Source organism: Pseudorca crassidens, chromosome 5, assembly GCF_039906515.1.
Source record: "Pseudorca crassidens isolate mPseCra1 chromosome 5, mPseCra1.hap1, whole genome shotgun sequence".
Classification (NCBI taxonomy): Eukaryota; Metazoa; Chordata; class Mammalia; order Artiodactyla; family Delphinidae; genus Pseudorca; species Pseudorca crassidens.
The window spans coordinates 24,297,392-24,317,690 of NC_090300.1; positions in this window are offsets into that span (position 1 = coordinate 24,297,392).

Genomic DNA, 20,299 nt, shown 5'->3' on the forward strand with positions numbered 1-20,299 from the left:
ATTTCCCAGGCTTCTAGTCTCACTAAAATGTCACCACCATTTATCCAACTCTTAGTATAAGCACTGTGTCCAATGCTTCATACATATTCCCTGGAATTCTTACTACAACCCTGAAAGGTAGGCATTTTTATTTCCATCTGATAGAAGGAAAGACAGAGGCCCAATGATTAAGGTACTGCCTTAGGGCCACACAATAACTGTGATAGCAAGTATTTGTTCCCAGAACTATCAGGTACCAAATCACCCACTCTTTCAATTAAATCATATTGAGACAAAAAATCAAAAGAATGTCTTGAAATTCTGTTATGTATAGGGGAAAATAAACGCCACAGATATATACTTCATTATTTGTATGCACTTAGACCTAAAATGATTAAGTAGAAATTTACTCGTTATGTCTTCCTTTTGATAACACCAACTGTAGTTTTATTTGTGATTTCAGAAAAAGAAGCTCTAAACTCAAGTTACTATCTCTAACAAAATTTTTAACTAAAACTACATCCAAGTTTTCTTTGTACATAAACCAATTTACTAATACATGGTTGTAAATGTAAACAAACTGTGAGAGCAAGTTCCTATTAGTAAAATAAACAAGAAATGGCAACTCTAGAAGCATGAAGAGATTTGTGTTGTCTGCAAACCCATTGCATCCAGTAATGACATCAGTGATCAAATATGTTTTTACAGTTGTCAAAGTAGTGGATCAGACACTTAATCCTAGCCTGCTTGCAGCTGCTTTTCTCTGTCCTTCCCTCCCGGTATTATATTTGCTTTTTGAGAGAATAAAAGAATTATGTATTCCTTTATGTTCTTCATTCAGATTTAGAAACTCTCATACTTTTTGCTATGACGATGGGATGTAGTTACTATTCTCAAAACAGTTTAGTTTGCAAGTTCCATAAACCCACCATTTAATCATTATTACCTCCTTCGTCTTATTCTTGCAAAGATGTTTTAAATATGTATATATATAGATACACTTTTAAGAAGCAGACACTTATATTTGAGATTCCATTAGAAGTCTATAAAACTGCTGCAGCTATTGCCATGGAAAAAAGTTATATTTCTAGACTTTGGACAAGAGCTTAACAAAATTCTCTTTGATGAACTGCAGTCCTGAAATCTGTTCTTGTACTAAGCTGCAATTAATGTTTGTAACTACCAGTCTCCTAAGGAATTGCAGAAAGAACAAAGTTAGAACTAGCAGACTTGAAATAGCTAGAGGGATTTGACCACAAAGATAGGATAACAGTAATGCAGTGATTAAGAGGAGACACTGGGAAGTAAGGGAAATTTGACTTTGAACTTCAGCTCTACCATTTGCCACCTTTGTGGCTTGGGCAAGTTACCTTGTTCTTCTAAACCTCAGTTTCTTTATCTGTCAAATGGGCATAATAATGCCCACACATCCAAGGGCTATCAGAAAAATTTAATCAGTTAATGCATATAGAGCATTCAGGACAAAATTTGGTGTTTAGTAAGTCCACTATAAAAGACAGCTGATAGCATCATAATCATTATCACTTTTACCATCACTACACAGTAACTAAAAATTTATTTCTCTTTTCTTCCTCCTTTTAGCACTACGTATAAGCCACTGAGTCCAGCTTATGAGTGGCCTTTGAGGACCGAATATTTTCTTGTTGTTGTTTCCCCCAGATTGTAATAACTTTGTGTATAACTCCTATAACAACTTTAAGATCGAGATAAAGTCTGGACTAAATGAAACACACATGAAGCAGCACTTCAGCACACATTAGAGCACTTGGCATTTATGTCTATTGGCAAATATTTGATATAGCCCATATAAGGCTCTCACCTTGCTGTGTCAACTTTTGCTGGTATTTAATTTCCCTAATAAAAATTCCCAAGGCTAAACCTAATGTCTGGCACATAGAAAATGTTCAATAAATTACTGTTAAAATGAGCTGAGCTGAACTGAACCTATACATCTTCTCTGCCTTAGGAAAAACATAAAGTCATTAAGGGTAAGTTTATTCTTTCGTTCATACAAGCAAACATACACCTTCATTCATTCAGTAAACAATTGTTGTGTGTCTATAATATGATAGGTACTGTCCCCAAAATAATCAACCCAAGGCAGAGGCCATTTCTTTCCTATGTATAACTGTATCCTTAATATGAAGCACAATGTGTGGCATATGAGAGGTGTTCAAGAAATATTTGCTGAATCAACTAAATTCTATTTTTGGATGGATTGTCTTTCAGGATACATAGGAACAGCCTACAGAACTGCATGATGAAACAACAAACAAACCAATGGTAATAAGATCCATCTTTCACGATTACTTACCAGGCTAAGTGTAATCAGAGCTTAAAAGTTTACTTCAAAGTTTCACGACTATGAGCCAGTATGTTTTCAACTAGGTCTGTCAGAGTTTTCCTAACAACAGTTAGTTTCCTAATCAAGTTTTCCCTTGAAATTAAAGAAAAAAAAGGTGAAAAAATAGTGATATCTGTAAGCAACAGTATTAAATATACATTCCTGGGAAATACGTAAAGTTTGGCAAATCTAATTATTGAGAGTAGGGGACGTCTAGGTATATCAGCTTTATTGGGAGTTCCTAGGAAGTAGTATATTTTGGTGAGAATCATAGAACTTTATTGTCTTAGATATCAGACTATCGCTCTAATTTTTACAGATGAAAAAGTAAGACCCCAAAGAAGTTCAGAGACCAACCCAAGGTACTTGGAACCAAAACAAAAATCCTGGTCTCTGATATTTAAGAAAATAAATGATCTCACCCTTATATCACAAGACCTGTTAAATATAAATGCTAACATGGATAATTCCATGAATAGTGACACTTTAAATTCTCTGTGAGACATTGAAAATACTAACCAAAAGCAGAAAATGTGCAATAAAATATTCAACATGCTCTTGGTGTAGTTTTCTATAAAAAAGGTTTAAAAATAGTAGAAACTTCAGTTGTTCAAGCATAATGTACTTCTATTCAATTGAGTCCCTAAATCCAGATTAAGACGAGAGTAAGTTCCAATGGGCATGCATTTTTTTCCCCCTAGCCATTCATATTGAATTTTAAATTCATGTTAGCAACCGCCTATACAATCTAGGGGGGAAAGGAGGAGGGAGTAGGGTTAGGGGTGGTGCTGAACAAGTTTGTGAATGTAAATTTGCAATTTAACCTTGGAAGATGAGACTTTTGCAGGGTTCCTATATCTAAAACATCACACAGAGTTGTTTGCAAATAGCCATTTGGAAACATTAAAAAATATTCAAAATTGCAAAATTGGAAACTACCCTTTACAAGTAATCATTCAAACAGTAACAAAAGAAAGTGATGATCAATTCTATAGTAGATTTGTTCATCTGGAAGAAAATGGCACAGATTTGGGGAGCTATGTATTTATAATATTGCTATACAAAAGAAACAAGGGACATTTATGTTAATTTCACAGAAAGTTATCACATTGGAGGAGGATAATTAAGCGTTTGTTCCATACTGTATGGTCTTCACACTGCTGTTTAACTGGATCGCATATATGTTCTTGAGAAATGAATTTATCTGTATAATCTTCTATAGACATAACAGTGAAGGGTGACCTGGGAAGACCAGGATCGAGGCTTTAAAATGAATGAATGTGAGCATGTGCAATTATTTCTTTCAGATTTATAACAACATTCTTGCTGTTAACAAATATAAATGTAACATTTACTAGGAAATAAGAGACTGCAGACGGAAATAAACAAACCTAGGATATAGTTCATCTAAGTAAACACTGAGGTTACAAACCTTCAGACTGAAATATCAAGAGCCCTGCAAATTAATGCTACACACAATAGACCCTTTGGAAGCTAACTTAATCCACCCCCAGCCCCCAATCTACATGAGGGCCATGCATAACAATGCAGGAGCTGGGTTTCCATTAAGAGTTTCCTCCGCAGGCTGTCAGCTGTTTGAAGAAATAACAATTTCCTAGGCATGAAAGCTTTTTCAGAAGGTTCCCACTGATGTGTAATAAAAGTGACTTTCCTTTTTTTTTTTTCCTTCCACTTCTTCCTTTTCTTCCCCTTCAGATGTAACTTTGTAGGGAGAAAAGGGGTAGACTAAGGCCATAGGCCCCCTACTAGTTTACCTTACGTGGATTATCAGTGCAGGTGTTAATATAATTGAAGGTGTGGTAGCAGATACAGCCCCCTAATAGCTTTTCCTATATAGAGATTACCTAGGTAGAGAATGCCAGAGTACCTGAAGAATAGGCAAGTGAGTACCTTATTAACATACCGCCATTCAGCGGCAGCTGCATATCTGGAAGAAGAAGAAGAAGAAAAAAAACCTTTAAAGAGCCTATTCATCTACGTTAATGGGCCCATTGCACAGCACATTGTGTGAGAAATTAAGTCTCTGGCTGTGAACTTCCTGTGCTGTGCATGCCGCCTTGACTCTTTTTTATTGCTTCAGTGTTATTATCTCCTCCTGGAAATAAAAACAATCATGTTCTCACATGTGAGAAGCCAAAACATTCTGAGATAACAAACTGGAGATGCTGGTTGAAAGTTTCTTTTGTCTCTCTTATTAAGTGAAAAAATATGTTTTGAAATGAAAGCAACCCCCAAATTTATATCAAAGTACATCAAATTATACTGAGCAGCCCTGTGAATGACAAAGTTTTTTCCCCTTCTTTTCCTATAAAATACACAATTAATTTGCTTTCCTGGTTATCATTCCTTTTTTAGAATTAATTTTTGATGACAAAATATGTTAATTTATTCAAATTAGACATCATTTTTTTAAAATGTGCAACTGGCAAAAGAACTGCCTTACTCCTAGAAGATAAGTATAATACATACTGGAAAAAAAATAATGATATTTATCCTCAACAAATAATTTCAAGACAGTTTTGGCTAGCATTTCAAACATGAGAATGGAAAAGATAATTTAAGATTATGAAAATTCCTCCTTTAGCCTAGTTGAATGCCTAGAATGTTTGCTACTGCCTTTTTCTTGGTTGCTGCAAGGCCACCACGTAAACCGATACACATTTGGCATAAAAACAGACCCTCTTCAGATGAACAGGACACATTTCCGTCATTCTCTGTGCACATTACATCATCATCATCACCATGATCACTGTTAACATCCTAATCATAAAACAAAGGGCTAATGATCAATACTAACTGATTACAACTCAACAGAGAATCTCCAGTGCAATTTAAAAATTAGTTTCCTTCAGTCGTGAAGCATTTTCACGTTAACCTAATATGTTTTACTATTTAACAGGTTTAATGAGTATGCAAGACAATAAAAAAGAATACGTAATTCAATCTGCGGCTTAACTGTCCATTCTGTCTCTACTGGCAGAATTTGTCTGAACAGAATAATTATTATAAATAAATTATTATTATAAATTATTATCTACTTGTTTCCAGGTTTAGCAATATAAATCTTTATTTTAAGAATATGGCAAATCAGCCGAAGATGAAGTGTAAAGTTGGATACATCCACGATGGATATGTGAACACCACAGTGTTTGTCAAGGAAATTCTTGGGGTATTAAAGACTTTAGATTGTTCATTGGACTTGGCTTGTTTTTCTTAAAAAGTAAATAAATAAAGTTTGTAAAAGAGGAAATAGATAGATCCTTCTGTGAATGATATGATGACGAGGATGATTCCTTATTTTGTACAGTAAAATCGGCATCGTTCTTTGAAATAATGTGAACAGCCAAGCTTTTTCCTCAAGGACAGATGGGCAAATTATCTAAGTTGCCGCTTAGTAATACTTTATTACATTTATGTATTTATCAACATATTTATTGAAGCATTTGGAAGAGATGAATCTATTTTCTCTGGAGTCAGTTGCTTGAGTCCCAGTGGGATGTCTGTAAAAGGTACATTTTGATAGACTTTGGAAGAGATTGCTGCCTTTCTACGGGCTTTCTAAAGAGAAGACCTATAAAAGTACAGTAAAACAAAACTTGACTAGTCATTCTTTGCTTAACTAGTTTATATTTCATGCTGCTTGATATAGACTACTAGATAAACATAAGGCTTTCTAGATCGAGTTGTCTCTTTCAGATTTTTCTATTTACAAACCCCCTCTTTAGATAAGGATTCTTTTAGAAAATGAACATTTTTTAGACAAAATACCCTCTAATTTGGGGGGCTAACATTTTACGGAGCTATAATCTGTTGTTGAGAGTACTAAAATACCAAGGAAGAACTGAACACTGCTATTTTCTACACCAAGAGAGCAGGTGATATCTCAGAAATCATGGAGACCGGTAATTTAAAGAAGAGTAGAAAAATTTTTTTGAACTAGTTCCCTTAAGGTAATTCAGATTCCTGGGCCATTCACAGTCCTGTCAACACATAACAACGGTATGCTCCAGGTAATTAGGATGACAGTGTTGCCAGCATAAAAGTGACATCAGAACTTGTCTTCATTGGCATCAGAACTGCCAGCCCTATCACCTCTGACTGAGTGACCTCACATCTATTAACCTTATTGATTTGGAGTCTTGTTGAGCTTCCCTGGAAAACTGCTCCCTGCTGAAAAGCTGAAGGGGATCAGTTCTGAACCGTGAACAAGAATTCAATAATACAGCATAGTACGGACCTTTAACCATTAACTATTTCTTAAGGTAAATCAAATTAAGGGCCTTGCCATAATGAAGATCTTTTAAGATTTTGAGAATTCAATTGATTCCAAGTCCCCCAAAGGAAACTATTGTTTAGAAGGGGCATTAGGCTGTGACAAGACACACCTTATTTTCATCTGTTATGAGGTAATTAACTGAAATAATAAGGAAAGCTGGGCTTGTATAATCAAGACCACTGTCACCTGTACATAAGTGGTTTTAAAATCAAACCTTAAAATACTACTATTTTCTTAACAAAATGGAACTTTATGCAGATTTGCAGTGCAAAGTATCATGGTAGGAAGAAAAATGTTTTCCCCAATAGCTACTAAAATAAATTTATTTTACTTATTAGTTGTTGTCCATAACATGCTATTGAATTTTCTAAAGTTTTTAGAAATTTACAACCTTCTCAAATTCAAAGTTAACAGAGGAGATAGCTGGAGAGGTTCAGAGCTTCACATCTCTCTACAAAGAGAGAAATGATCTACCTCTACGTATGTAATGGACGGCTACAAGCTTATTTATATTTAATGTAACTGAATCTCTTCGGAATTTGATTGCCATCTTTCCAGATGTTATATCCTTTGGGTTTTATTTCTGCTCAGGGCCCTGATCTGAGCCTCAGAAATACCTTGTCTCCTGAAAACCAAACAATGACTTTTCACTTGTAAAATCTGAGGATGGTACTAGCACTTATCCTTAAGTCCTAAATTCACAACAAAGAATATAGATAAATAGATAGATAGATAAATAGATAGATAGATATTTTAACTTATATAAATATATATTTACATTTTGCATTATATATATGTATTTTATATATTTAATATTTATTTCTTTACTTCTGAATTTTTTTTTCTCCTAGTTTATATATATATATATATATATATATATATTTTTTTTTTTTTTTGCAGTACGCGGGCCTCTCACTGCTGTGGCCTCTCCCGTTGCAGAGCACAGGCTCCGGACGCGCAGGCTTAGCGGCCATGGCTCACAGGCCCAGCCGCTCCGCGGCATGTGGGATCTTCCCGGACCGGGGCACGAACCTGTGTCTCCTGCATCGGCAGGCAGACTCTCAACCACTGCGCCACCAGGGAAGCCCGCCTAGTTATATTTTTAAATGACTATTTTAAAATTATCTTTGTAATTAGGGAATGAATATGCCTAGAAATTTTAAATAAAACACTTTTGGAATTAAAAATGCAGAGACAATCTCTGATTTCCAAATTAATATCAGTTGACACTTTGTTTCAATACTTTATGATAGCTTAGAAAATTCAGTGTTGGGATTTTTGTTTTCTTTGCTGGCAAATAAATAGTATATTGCCTGTTCCTTGAAAAATGACCCAGTCAATGAGTTAATACAGTAAGATTAACACCATGTAACTAGGATAATGGAAATTCATGTTTTCTTGCTATAATTGGTGTTTATCTTTGAGCAATAATGTATAATAGTCTATGTGAAACAGCCAACATAGGATATATCACATGTTATCTGTATTTAGCACCTCTAGGCAAGAATATTGTATAGGGAAAAAAGCCAAAATTACTGTTTTTCTTTATTAACGGCTCTCTAAGGAATACACTGGAATTAGTTCTGTCTGCCAACGAATTGATAATTATTTAATTAGCAATTTATAATGACAATGGGATTTTACCCCCCACCAGTCCATCTCTTCTTTAAGACCGAAGTAGACAACCTTACGCGTTTTTGCACTAACTTCTGGGAGCTAACACAAGCCAAAGTGTGACTTCACTGAGATTTCCCAAGTTAAACTCCAAAAGCAATGTGTGCCACCACTTCCTTGAAACCACAGCATTTCCTTTTCCCATTACGGGGGATGACTGGCACTTGAACAATGTGTGTGGGTGTACAGCCTTGTTGTGTCACTGTGGACAGTTCTAACAGCAGCTTCATTAGTTCTTTTTACAACAAAAAATAGGGTTTTTCTCCCTGCCTTTTTCTTTCTTTCCCTTAGTTGGCATGCGGGTTGAATTTTCCTTGGACCCCCTGCTTGAGTTTTTTTATTCCGGAACTTCTTTAGAATGGTGCAGCCATTCGAACACTAGGAATTGTAACTGATAGACTGTTTGCAGGGGAACTCATCAAAGTTCTCTTTGTTCTCCCTTCTTTAACCAGGTTTACCTGCCCCTCCCTCCCATCAACCAAAAAGGAAAAGGAAATCCACTTTTAATTATACATTGATGGAAATCACTGTGTAGGAAGGGAGCATTCACTGTAGAACACCCATTTTACACTTTATTACAAACAAAAAGAGGGGCTTACACCAGAACATCAGGTCTCAATCCGGAGCAAAAGCTCAAGTGAAAATATATCTTTTTCCATAATCATAAATCAGTTTAAGATTTCTCAACCAGTGAACGAGTTCTGCTTAAGAAATAAAACTGGATTGTAGCTTTTATATATATTTAAATATATATATGACATTTAAAAGGACAATAGCTTAAAAAACACATATATGTATATATAAAATGTGTAATCTTCAATGAACTATATAGGAGAATTTTGTATAGATAAAATGGACAAGAATGAGTGTCTACATAAATCTCTAAAAACATTTAAAATAGCTATTTATCTGATTGAAGTTTTTGATAATTCATTTCTTTTGTATCTTCCATGAAACGAATAGGTGTGGAAACAAAAAGGTTTGAAATGGGAAGACGTGGAGTTGTGGGATCTAGATGAGAATAATAGGGGAAAAGGAATATTTTAATATTAGTCAGTGATCAATAAGGAAACCTCAATATTCTTTCTAGAATGAAAAGGAGAAAAAAAATTAAGGGATCAAGAAATAGGCACATTCTTAAGTTGGAATTTCAACTGCAATTGCCTTTTTTTTTTTTTTAACTTCTAAGGCATACACTTGTTTTGAGGTTGGAAACTGCTTTCTTTCTTTTTTGTCTTTTGAAGTTTTGTTTATACAAGAAAGAAAGGTAGTAAAGTCCTGTATGCTTGAGCCAAGGCCCTTGTTTCCAACGACCAACAATCAGGCTGCAGTAATGCTTATACATTTACAGATTCCACCCCAGGCTCATTATCATGAGAGTCTCCCTACAGAAGCGACAGTCAGGCAGGACAACCCACTTGTTACAGGCAAAGCAACCAAGGCTTAAGAGAGTAAATAACTGGCCTTATTAGACAGGGTCCATAAAGAAAACAGAACCATTACAAGGACTTTGGGAATAAGTATAGAAATTATATTTTTTTATGAATGTGGGGGGAGTTATTTAAGTGCCGGTCTGGAAGAGGGAAGTAGAAGTCAGAGATACAGTTAGTAACCAGATGCAAATGAAATGCTGGCCCAGGAAGATAAGTGAGAACTTGCAGGAACATTTGAGAAGCTGTGCTCATCTGCAATCTCACAGTCAAGAATATAATGGTGGGTTTGGGGCCATGGTGGGTGGGTAGGATCAGTAGTCAGAAAGACAAGTTGCACATGCAGAAGGAGAGCTCTGACGAGCTGGGGCCCACTGGGGACCTTTGTATCTGTCCCTCACCATATCTGACCACCATGGCCTTCCAAGAGTGACGTCCTCTTTCTTCACTTTCATCTTCCAAATCTCATGCAAAATTCCTTCCTTGTTCAACTCTAGCTCAGAACCATGCAGGGATAGGAGTTCTGGAAAATGTAATACCCATCTGAAATGAGCATCGTAGTGCCAAGTTGGCAACACACAACCCAACACATCGGTGTAAGGCCACATAGCTAGAAAGAGGCAGAGCGCAAACTAGAGTAAATTTTTGACTATGAAAACAAGGATACTTCCATCCTGTCAGGCTGTGTTGAGTTGTCAGTACCAATGAGAGACTTCACAGTGAAGAGGGCAAGGCATCAATCTAAATATCATGGTCAGTTGCAAGTGATAGAAATCCAACTAAAAGTGACTTAAGCCAAAAAGGGGATTTATCGTCAAACGGGAATTAGTTGTCAAAAGGAAATTTATTGCTTAATTGAAATCTTCAGACTTCAGGGATGACTAGATCGTGGAATTCAAATGGTATTGTGGGGACTCAATTATTTTTCTTTCCCTCCCTTGTCTCTGAATTCCTGTGGTTTGGCTTTATTTTTGTCAGCTAAGAATGGTAATTCAGAAAGATTGGGGGAAAAAAAAAGAAAAAAACCCTAGGTCCTAGAGGCATAAATTCTTCCATGGAGGAAACAGTTTTAGGCCTATGTCCCACCAGCTTCTATTCCAAAGGAAGAGAATGCTTCTCTGTCCTAATATTTTGGTCATAAATATCCTAATTGAAACTTGCTGGTCTGGTTTGGGTCAGATGCCCATTCTTGTATTAATAATCGAGGCCAAGAGATGACTGTCCATGACTTGAATTCAAGTTCCTTCCAGGAATCAGCTAGGGGGAGAGAGAACCATTCAAAACTGTTTGGAAGAAAGATTTCCTGTGCTTAAGAACATGAAATAGACAATCAATATTCACCATGCTTATAAAAACTCCTTTTTTTCAATGAACTTTGTCATTGTGTAAAGGAAGTGAAAGAAGGATGGGTTAATCAATCCTAAGAATCTAAACATTCATGAAGCAAAACTGCAACGGAACAACAATCAACAATTTTTGATTAATTGACATATATCGTATGTGCCAAGTACTTTTCTGGGCATTAACAGGAATATAAAACAATAATTTACAGTCTCTAGCTCCCTGAACAATATTTACATTTTCACCAAGGAGAGAAATTTTATACATACAACAATTAGCAAGCAATTGAAGACAGAATGTAATTAATGGCAACTTGATGTGACATGGGTCAGAAAGAGGACCAGTCCATTAGGAATGGGCTACCTAGGAAGACCTCACAGAGGAGTTGGTACTTTGGCCCATCTTTGAAGAGTGATAAAGATAAGGAAAGGCATTGTATTCTAGAAAAATAACATAGATGTGGGCACAGAGTTAGAACTAAGTCATATTACAGGATAATATAACAGATATTACTTCCCCTTCTACACTAACAGAATCTTTCTTGTGAAGGTTAAGGACAGTCATTTGTCAAGTTTAGGAGATGAATATCCATTGTTTCAAGCCAAATATAAAAATTTATTCTCTAATTTCCCAGCTTTTGGGGCAGTAGGGGAGTCGCTGCAACCCAGCTTTAGCCACTGGTATAAGTGGAGTCTACTGGGAAAGTTTGGGGAAAACTATTGCATTTCTGTTATAAGGGTACAGATACAACTGATGATGGAGCTCAGAACACACTATCCTAAAATATGGTACCTTGAAAAAAAAAAATATGGTACCTTGACACACTGAATACTTTAAGCTGAAGGAGTTTAAGCAAACAGCAGAAGCAGAAAGGTCACTCTGACCTTCCCCCCACCTTTCTTCCCTGAAACAGGTCATAAATCCTCATAAGAGAGGTGCCCTCCCTATACCTGCAGGAAAGGAGCATCCTTATCTCTGAAGATAAAGGGATGCCAGAAGAATCCAAACAGATAGATCATACACTTTGACCAACCACATTTCTACATGGCTGTCCACTCTTCATCAAACACCCAGATTTAATTGTTTCTTCAAGTCTTCATTTCTTTATGAAGACTCCTATGTCACATAAAACTTATATTAAATGAATTTGTATGCTTTTCTCCTGTTAAACTGTCTTTGTCAGTTTAAATTTCAGACCCACCCAAGGACACTAAGAAGGTTGAGGAGAAATTTTTCTTCCTTTACATTGGCAAAGCTTTATCTATTTCCTTTCTGTCTTGAATATAGACAGCGTTTGAAGGTATAATAGCCACCTCCAACCATAACACAACAAACTTGAAAAAAAAAGCTAATATGCTAAAAATGGTAAAGCAGGATGGAAAAAAATCTAAAAACAACCTATCACCAGACATTTGGGAGTAAAAGAAGTCTCTATTTGTTTAAGCCACTGTAAATATGGGTTGTCTTACTTGCAGCCAAGTTTATTTTTAACTGTTACAGATGGGAAAGAAATCAACCTGGCTGGAAAATTATGAAACGTATAATTTCACTAATCACCACATGCACATTCACATCTCTATGATTTTATGTGATGAATACCCTCCATCCAAACTGTCTTTATCTTTTTACCTAAAAGGTCATCTACTTATGTCCAGCACATGTGTTAATTCGTCCATGAAAATTTCTCTGATTACCACCATCAGACTAAATGAGACTTTGGATTCCAACAAAATATAGCTTGTGCTCAAGTCCAGCATTAATTTTTTTCCCAGACTTGCAGTATGATTAGATGTTTAGATACTCATCTCTTCCCGTAGTCTGCAGACTTCCAGAAGACAAAGATGTCTTATTCAATTTTATATTTTGTACAGAAATGTTTTACATATATGAGACTTTTATCCAATTTTGTTTAAACGAAACTTTCTGCTTTCTATGTTGTAGACCACGACCCAGCCCCCAAAAAGAAACAAACGAACATACAAAAACATAGTGGCACTATTTTTCAACTCCATTCCTTAGTAGGTGAAATTTATCTCTCCATTCTTGAATCTGTATTTGGCCCTGTGACTTGGTTTGTCAATGAGATGTAGCAAATGAGACACAATTAGAGACTTAAAAGTTATGGTGCACTGGGACATTTGCTCTGTCTCACTGCTGTTTAGAACCCTGAGACTCCATGTGGAGAAGACCAGGTTTGCCTCCTGGATGACCAGAGACCACAGGGAAGCAGTGGTTTCTCCCAGCTGAGCAACACCCCAACCACATTTAAACCACCAGCTGACCCAACGCTGACCTCAGTTGCTTGAGAGCTACCAAGACCAGCAAAAGAGCTGTCCAAATGAGCCCCATCTAAATTAATGACACACAAAATTATGAAGTAAAACGAATGATCATTTTAAGGTACCAAATTTGGGGAAAGATAATTAATTATACAGAAAAAGTTAACAAATGTACCATCGATTTTTGTCAGGGTTATTTTAAGAACTTTTCACCTCAGAACATCAGTTGGAAACATGTAGATGATTGGAGCAACTACAGCTTTTGTTTGAGAAGGAATCAATTTTCATAATTTTTGGTTGACTTACAAAAATTACTCAATATACCGGTTTGTAATATAGGCCTACACTGACTCATAATATAAATGGATTGTTGTTGATTTTCAAAACCCTACCATGGGACCTACAAAGTAAAATGTAATTTCTCTGGTTTTTAAGATTTTTGTCAACTGGCACAATGTTTCAAGCTGTTAGAAAACAGAATATTCTTTATAAAACTCATGGGGATATGTGTTCTACTCTATTTCTATTATTCTCTGTGAAACTTTTATGTGAAGAGTATTCTAATATTTTAACCAAGGGTATTAATAAAATTTCCCATCTGGTTTTAGCTTGATTCACATGGACTTAGTTCTTCTTGAGTAATAATCAAATCCTGACATCACACCTCACTAAAAATGAACCTACTTAATACATCTATTTGATGTGAATTTCAGAGCCATAATCAAGGTTCCTTAGTTTTAGTTCTTAGTGAACTAACTGCTCTAACCCAAGGGCAATTAGGAGAAGCCAAGGCATTGCCATCTCAGTGGCTCATGGGCAGGCTTCTTGATGGAGATGCAGTTAGTAGGACCTGCATCTTTTAAATACTTTGGGGGAATCTCTATCCCTCTCTCCGTGCCCCAACTTCTTCCCGCCCGCCCCCCAGTCATGAAGCTCCCTATTCAGTACTGTGGATAGGATGTGAAAGAAATGCACCTCTTTGGCAGCATCCTGCACAGCTGGAAAACTGGGCACTCATTCATACACTTTCCCCCCACGGAAGAAATCATGGTCCAAGAAGATTTCTCTCTGAGCTGTGCTGCCTTGGGGGAGGGGTGGTACAAGTAAAGTTGAATTGTTTTTCTAACCTTCTTCAGTGCATCGTATTTTTTTGCTCCAATGATGTGTTAGAACTTCTTTGCTGGAAAACTGGACTTTCACAAAGGCTTTTCCATCAGGGTGAACTTCTAAGATGGTGTTTTCCAGGAGCTTCCAGACCACAGCCAAGTGGAGCTGGAGCAGGTTTGTGGGCTACTGTGAGGTCTACGGCCAGAACTGAAGTCTGTATACCTATTACCCAGTGCACATATGGGCAAGACACCTGAATCCATTGGTGTATGGTGCTGAAACCCACAGCTCCCACGAAAGCACTTTTGTCCATGGATAGATGCCAACTTGTTGTTGAGTAGGGATACAAAGGAAGGAGTCTTATTCAGCCATGTTGCTCAGTTAACTCTAAAGCATCAGTCTTTATTGAGCTGTTTCACCATCCTCAAGTCAAAGCCATCTGCTGCAGTCTCTCAACAGCTCAACACAGCAGGGAGAAAAGAAAAAGAGAAAACAAGACCCTTATCTCCAGGAATACTTCTCAGTAGTTGAACATTACACATCCTCTTACCTCCCATTGGCCAAAACCTGGTCAAATAGCTAAGTGAAGCTGCAAGGAGGCTGAGAAATACAGTCTTTATCTTGGCAGTCCTGTATCCTGGGATTCTTTTAGTGAGAATAAGGAGATAAGAGATATTGGAGAAAAATTGGCAGTCTCTTCTAGAGTTACTAAAGAAATATGCACAGACTTTTCCGAAAAATACTCTTCTTGGAGTATATAGGGAAGCTTCTCAGTTTATCAGTATGATGTGGGCCTAGCAATAGTAGATCTGGGCCCCAGTCCAAAGGGGATTCTGACATGATTGTTTTTTTTTTTTTTTTTCCACATAACGTGTTTTGTAGTAGGAAGATACTTTACACCTGAGAGGAGTTGGTTACACCATCATATTTTAATTTTTTTAATTTATTTATTTATTTTATTTATTTTTGGCTGTGTTGGATCTTCATTGCTGCATGCGGGCTTTCTCTTGTTGCGGTGAGCAAGGACTGCTCTTCATTGTGGTGCATGGGCTTCTCATTGCGGTGGCTTCTCTCGTTGTGGAGCACGGGCTCTAGTAGTTGTGGCACGTGGGCTCAGTAGTTGTGGCTCATGGGCTCTAGAGCACAGGCTCAGTAGTTGTGGTGTACGGGCTTAGTTGCTCCGTGACATGTGGGATCTTCCTGGACCAGGGATTGAACCCGTGTCCCCTGCATTGGCAGGCGGATTCTCAACCACTGTGCCACCAGGGAAGCCCCCTATGATTGGATTTTTATGTTTTATATAGGGATTGCAAAAGCAGAAAATGCTAAAGTTCAGTAATAAGAATTAAATCACATAACTGAGATTAAGTTTATGTAATGTGTATAAAAATTATTGCAGACTTTCATTTTATTTTTTTTTGAAAATTTTTATATTGCTTGAATCTTACTCTTACTTATGTATTACTTGTGTATTACTTATGCTTTACTTACTAAAAGAAAACAATCTTATTTTTTATTGGTAGAAAGAAAGATATTGGGTTTTTTTATATGTGTGTACCTATGTGTGTATATATATATATATATATATATTTTACATCTTTATTGGAGTATAATTGCTTTACAGTGTTAGTTTCTGCTTTATAACAAAGTGAATCAGTAATATATATACATATGTTCCCATATCTCTTCCCTCTTGCGTCTCCCTCCCTCCCACCCTCCCTATCCCTCCCCTCTAGATGGTCACAAAGCACGGAGCTGATCTCCCTGTGCTATGCGGCTGCTTCCCACTAGCTATCTACCTTACGTTTGGTATTGTATATATGTCCATGCCTCTCTCTCGCTTTGTTTTAATGGACTTTATTTTTATTTTTTTATTTTTTTAACATCTTTATTGGAGTATAATTGCTTTACAATGGTGTGTGAGTTTCTGCTTTATAACAAAGTGAATCAGTTATACATATACATATGTTCCCATATCTCTTCCCTCTTGTGTCTCCCTCCCTCCCACCCTCCCTATCCCACCCCTCTAGGTGGTCACAAAGCACCGAGCTGATATCCCATGCTATGCAGCTGCTTCCCACTAGCTATCTACCTTACATTTAATGGACTTTATTTTTAGAGCAGTTTTAGGTTCACAGCAAAATTGAGTGGAAGGTCCAGAGATTTTCCATTTATCCCCTGTTCCCACACGTGCATAGCTCTCCCCACTATCAACATCCCCCATCAGAGTGGTACATTTCTTACAACTGATAAACCCACATTGACACATCATTATCATACAAATTCCATAGTTCGTATTAGGGTTCACTTCTTGTGTTGTACGTTCTTTGGGTTTGGACAAATTTATCATGACATGTGCCCACCATTATAGTATCATACAGGGTAGATTCACAGCCCTAAAAAGCCTCTGTGCTCTGCCTATTTGTCCTTCCTTCCCCTCTCATCCACTGACCACCACTGATCTTTTTACTGTCTCCATCATTTTGCCTTTTCCAGAACATCATATAGTTGGAATCATACAGTATGTAGGCTTTTCAGATTGACTTCTTTCACTTAGTAATATGCATTTAAGTTTTCTCCATGTCTTTTCATGGCTTGGTAGCTAATTTATTAGTTAGTTTTTAAATTAGTTAATTCATCAGTTAGTTTTTAATTTGTTTGATTTTTGATTGATTTAAATTTTCCAGTGCCAAAATGACTGTGTGAACAAAGCAGCAAGGAGATACAATATACTATATGTTAAAGAGTGTGGATTTGCTTCTATTAGCAAAGAAGGGAAACTGGGAAAAATGTTTATCAAAGAAGTGAAATGATGATGTTAGCGATTTAGAAAATAACTGCTCTGAGTTCAGTGTGGAAAAGACTAAATGGGACAAGAATGAGGTAGGGAGTCCAGTTAGCAGCTTTAATGTCAATGCAGAGATCTAAAGGTAGACTGAAGAGGAATTTGGAAGGAATTTGGAACTTGTGTTCTTCGGAGAAGGAATTAAGAAGTGTGAGATAAGGTATGAGAGAAAAAAGAAAGTTAAAAAAAAAAAAGACCTCGTGTCTGGTATGATCTTCAGGGTAGATAATGGTAGAATTTACTGAGATAGGAAACACAAGTAGAAGAGCAGTTCTGCAGGAAGTAAGGAATAAGTTGGTTTGGGTCCTCCTGAGAATAAGACATCTGTGGGCTGTAACATGGAGACGTCCAGCCGAATCTCAGGAGATAGGACAGGCTGGACGCGTGACCAATTTCTTCCTGTTTGCCTGAATTACGGGGTTTCTTGCTGGACTTTCAGTACTAAAATCAGAAAAGCCTTGGGAAAACTGGGGTGAGTTGGTCACCCAGTTGGTCACTCCCTCTTTCACTGGCAGTTTTTTAGTCACTTGCTCTTCTGTTGGCATCTGTAGCTATAGCCATTTCAAAGATTATCTCCCCTTGCCGTCTATTAGAGATTACTGGTTTTCAGCCCATTTTACATGACTGACTTTTTTCTTCTGAACAGTTTTTGCATCACAGTCTATTTGAACATTCACATTAGTACAAAGCTAGGGTTATACCGTTACTACATAGGTTGTAGATATGGATTTAGGGTATTGACAGCATAGAGATGTTGAATAGGAACAAGGATTATCCTCATGTCACTCTCATCACTGCCTGAGTGTATTTTCTTTTAGCACACAATGTAATAATTTGCAGCTTGCATCCCCACTACTATTTTGTATATAAAAATTTATATACATTTATGCATATTTTATCTCCCCCATAAAATTAAGTTGTATCTGACCATAATTCTGTGAGGCAAATACTATCCTCTCCATTTTACGATGAGGAAATGGAGGCTTAGAAAAGTTAAATAACTTGTCTAAGGTCATATACCTAAAGTGGGTGGTGGTGATAAGATCGGAAATGTCTGACTCCAAAAATTGTCTACACTAAGTTTCTGTATTTATGTTTATCTCCCTCCTTCAAAGTATTTGGTGCGCACGCACACACACACACACACACACACATATACACATACATATATATATATACATATATATATATATACATATACATACACACAATTACGGTGACTTTTACATGAAAGAGCTTAACAGTAACTGAATAGATGCTTTCTCGCTCGTTACAATGGAAGATATACACATGTTCTCTTCAAATTGTCCTTTGGCTCTCATCCCTGCTTGCCTACTCAAGGATTTTGCGTCTGCCATTTTGCTCTTCTGTATCATGAACTGCTCTCGTCTCCTCGATCTTCCTACCAGAACACATACATTCTTGTTTTTAGCTACTTTTTTTTTTTTTTTTTTTTTTTGTGGTACGCAGGCCTCTCACTGTTGTGGCCTCTCCCGTTGCGGAGCAACAGGCTCCGGACGCGCAGGCTCAGCGGCCATGGCTCACGGGCCCAGCCGCTCCGCGGCATATGGGATCTTCCCGGACCGGGGCACGAACCCGTGTTCCCTGCATCGGCAGGCGGACTCTCAACCACTGCGCCACCAGGGAAGCCCCCAATCCATTCTCTATATAACATCCAGTAGGAAATCCTGTTGCTTTCCTGCTTAAAATCCTTCAATGGCTTCCATTTTCTTACAATATAGTCTCAAGGTCCTACATGATTTGCCCATATCTTTAATCTTATCTCAAATTACATCCTTCAAGCTTGCTCTGCTCCAGAAACAATGATCCTCTTTCTCTTCTTGCAAGACAATAATCTTATTCCTCCCTCCAGGCCTTTGCACCTGCCGTGCTCTCGGCGTGAAATACTCTTGCCTTGTGTCCTTGCATGACTGGCCTCTTTGCCTTGATCAGAATTTAATTCAAATACCACCTCCTCTCAGAAGCCTGATCTGACAACCATATCTTAACTATGTTACCCACGCCCATCCCCCAAGTACTCTCTATTCCATTACTGTCTTCATATAATTTACCTCTATTTGAAATTATGTGAATTGTTTGTTTACTGTTTTTCTTCTCCCACTAGAATGGAAGCTACGTAAGAACAGAGTTTATTGTGTGTGTTCACTGCTGTACCTCTATGCCTAAAACAGTGCTTCATATATAAAAGGCACACAATAAATATTTATTAGAAAACTGAATGAATAAATATTATTCAACTTCCTTATACACTATGAGAAAGATTATGAGACATGTACTGCAATTTCAAAAAAGAGAATTAAGTAGAAAAAATAACTTGGAAGGTCAGCTATGAGACACGTACTGTAATTTCAAAAAGAAGAATTAAGTAGAAAACATAACTTGGAAGGTCAGCTAGCTTAGATGAACTTTTTAAGCTTCCTCAACTCTGTAACACCCATCTCTGAAAAATTAGATATATTGTCTGATGTGCACTGAAATCTTCTCTGGGTCAGAATTGATTTCAGAACAACTGCTATTGCTCTGGTCAGTTGTGTCCTTACTTCATAGCTGAAGCGAATCAGCCTTCTCTCAGCTGGTCTGCACCATGGCACTGTGGAAGCCGAAGACCAAGAAATCACAGAAGCCATCGATTTGGGGGAGTCTCCAAGTTTCCTTTATCAAGTGTGGTAAGAGACAAAATGGACCCTGAAGTCTCTGCCTCTTGGATCACAGGTCCAAAGAGCCACATTAAATGCATTTCTTGAGCTCACCTCTTGAGTTCTCTATATCGTCAGAGCAGGTGGAGAGACCAGTTTGAATATTAAAAGGCATATAAAATTATGCTTAATTGCCCTATGTATAAAACAGCTATTAAGTGAATATTTTACTTCCCATGTCCTTTTGTCTGATTGCTGGGGAATATTGGATATATAGGGGGCTACTGAGGCAGCTGGGAAGTTTTGTGAGGCTGAACATCTCTAA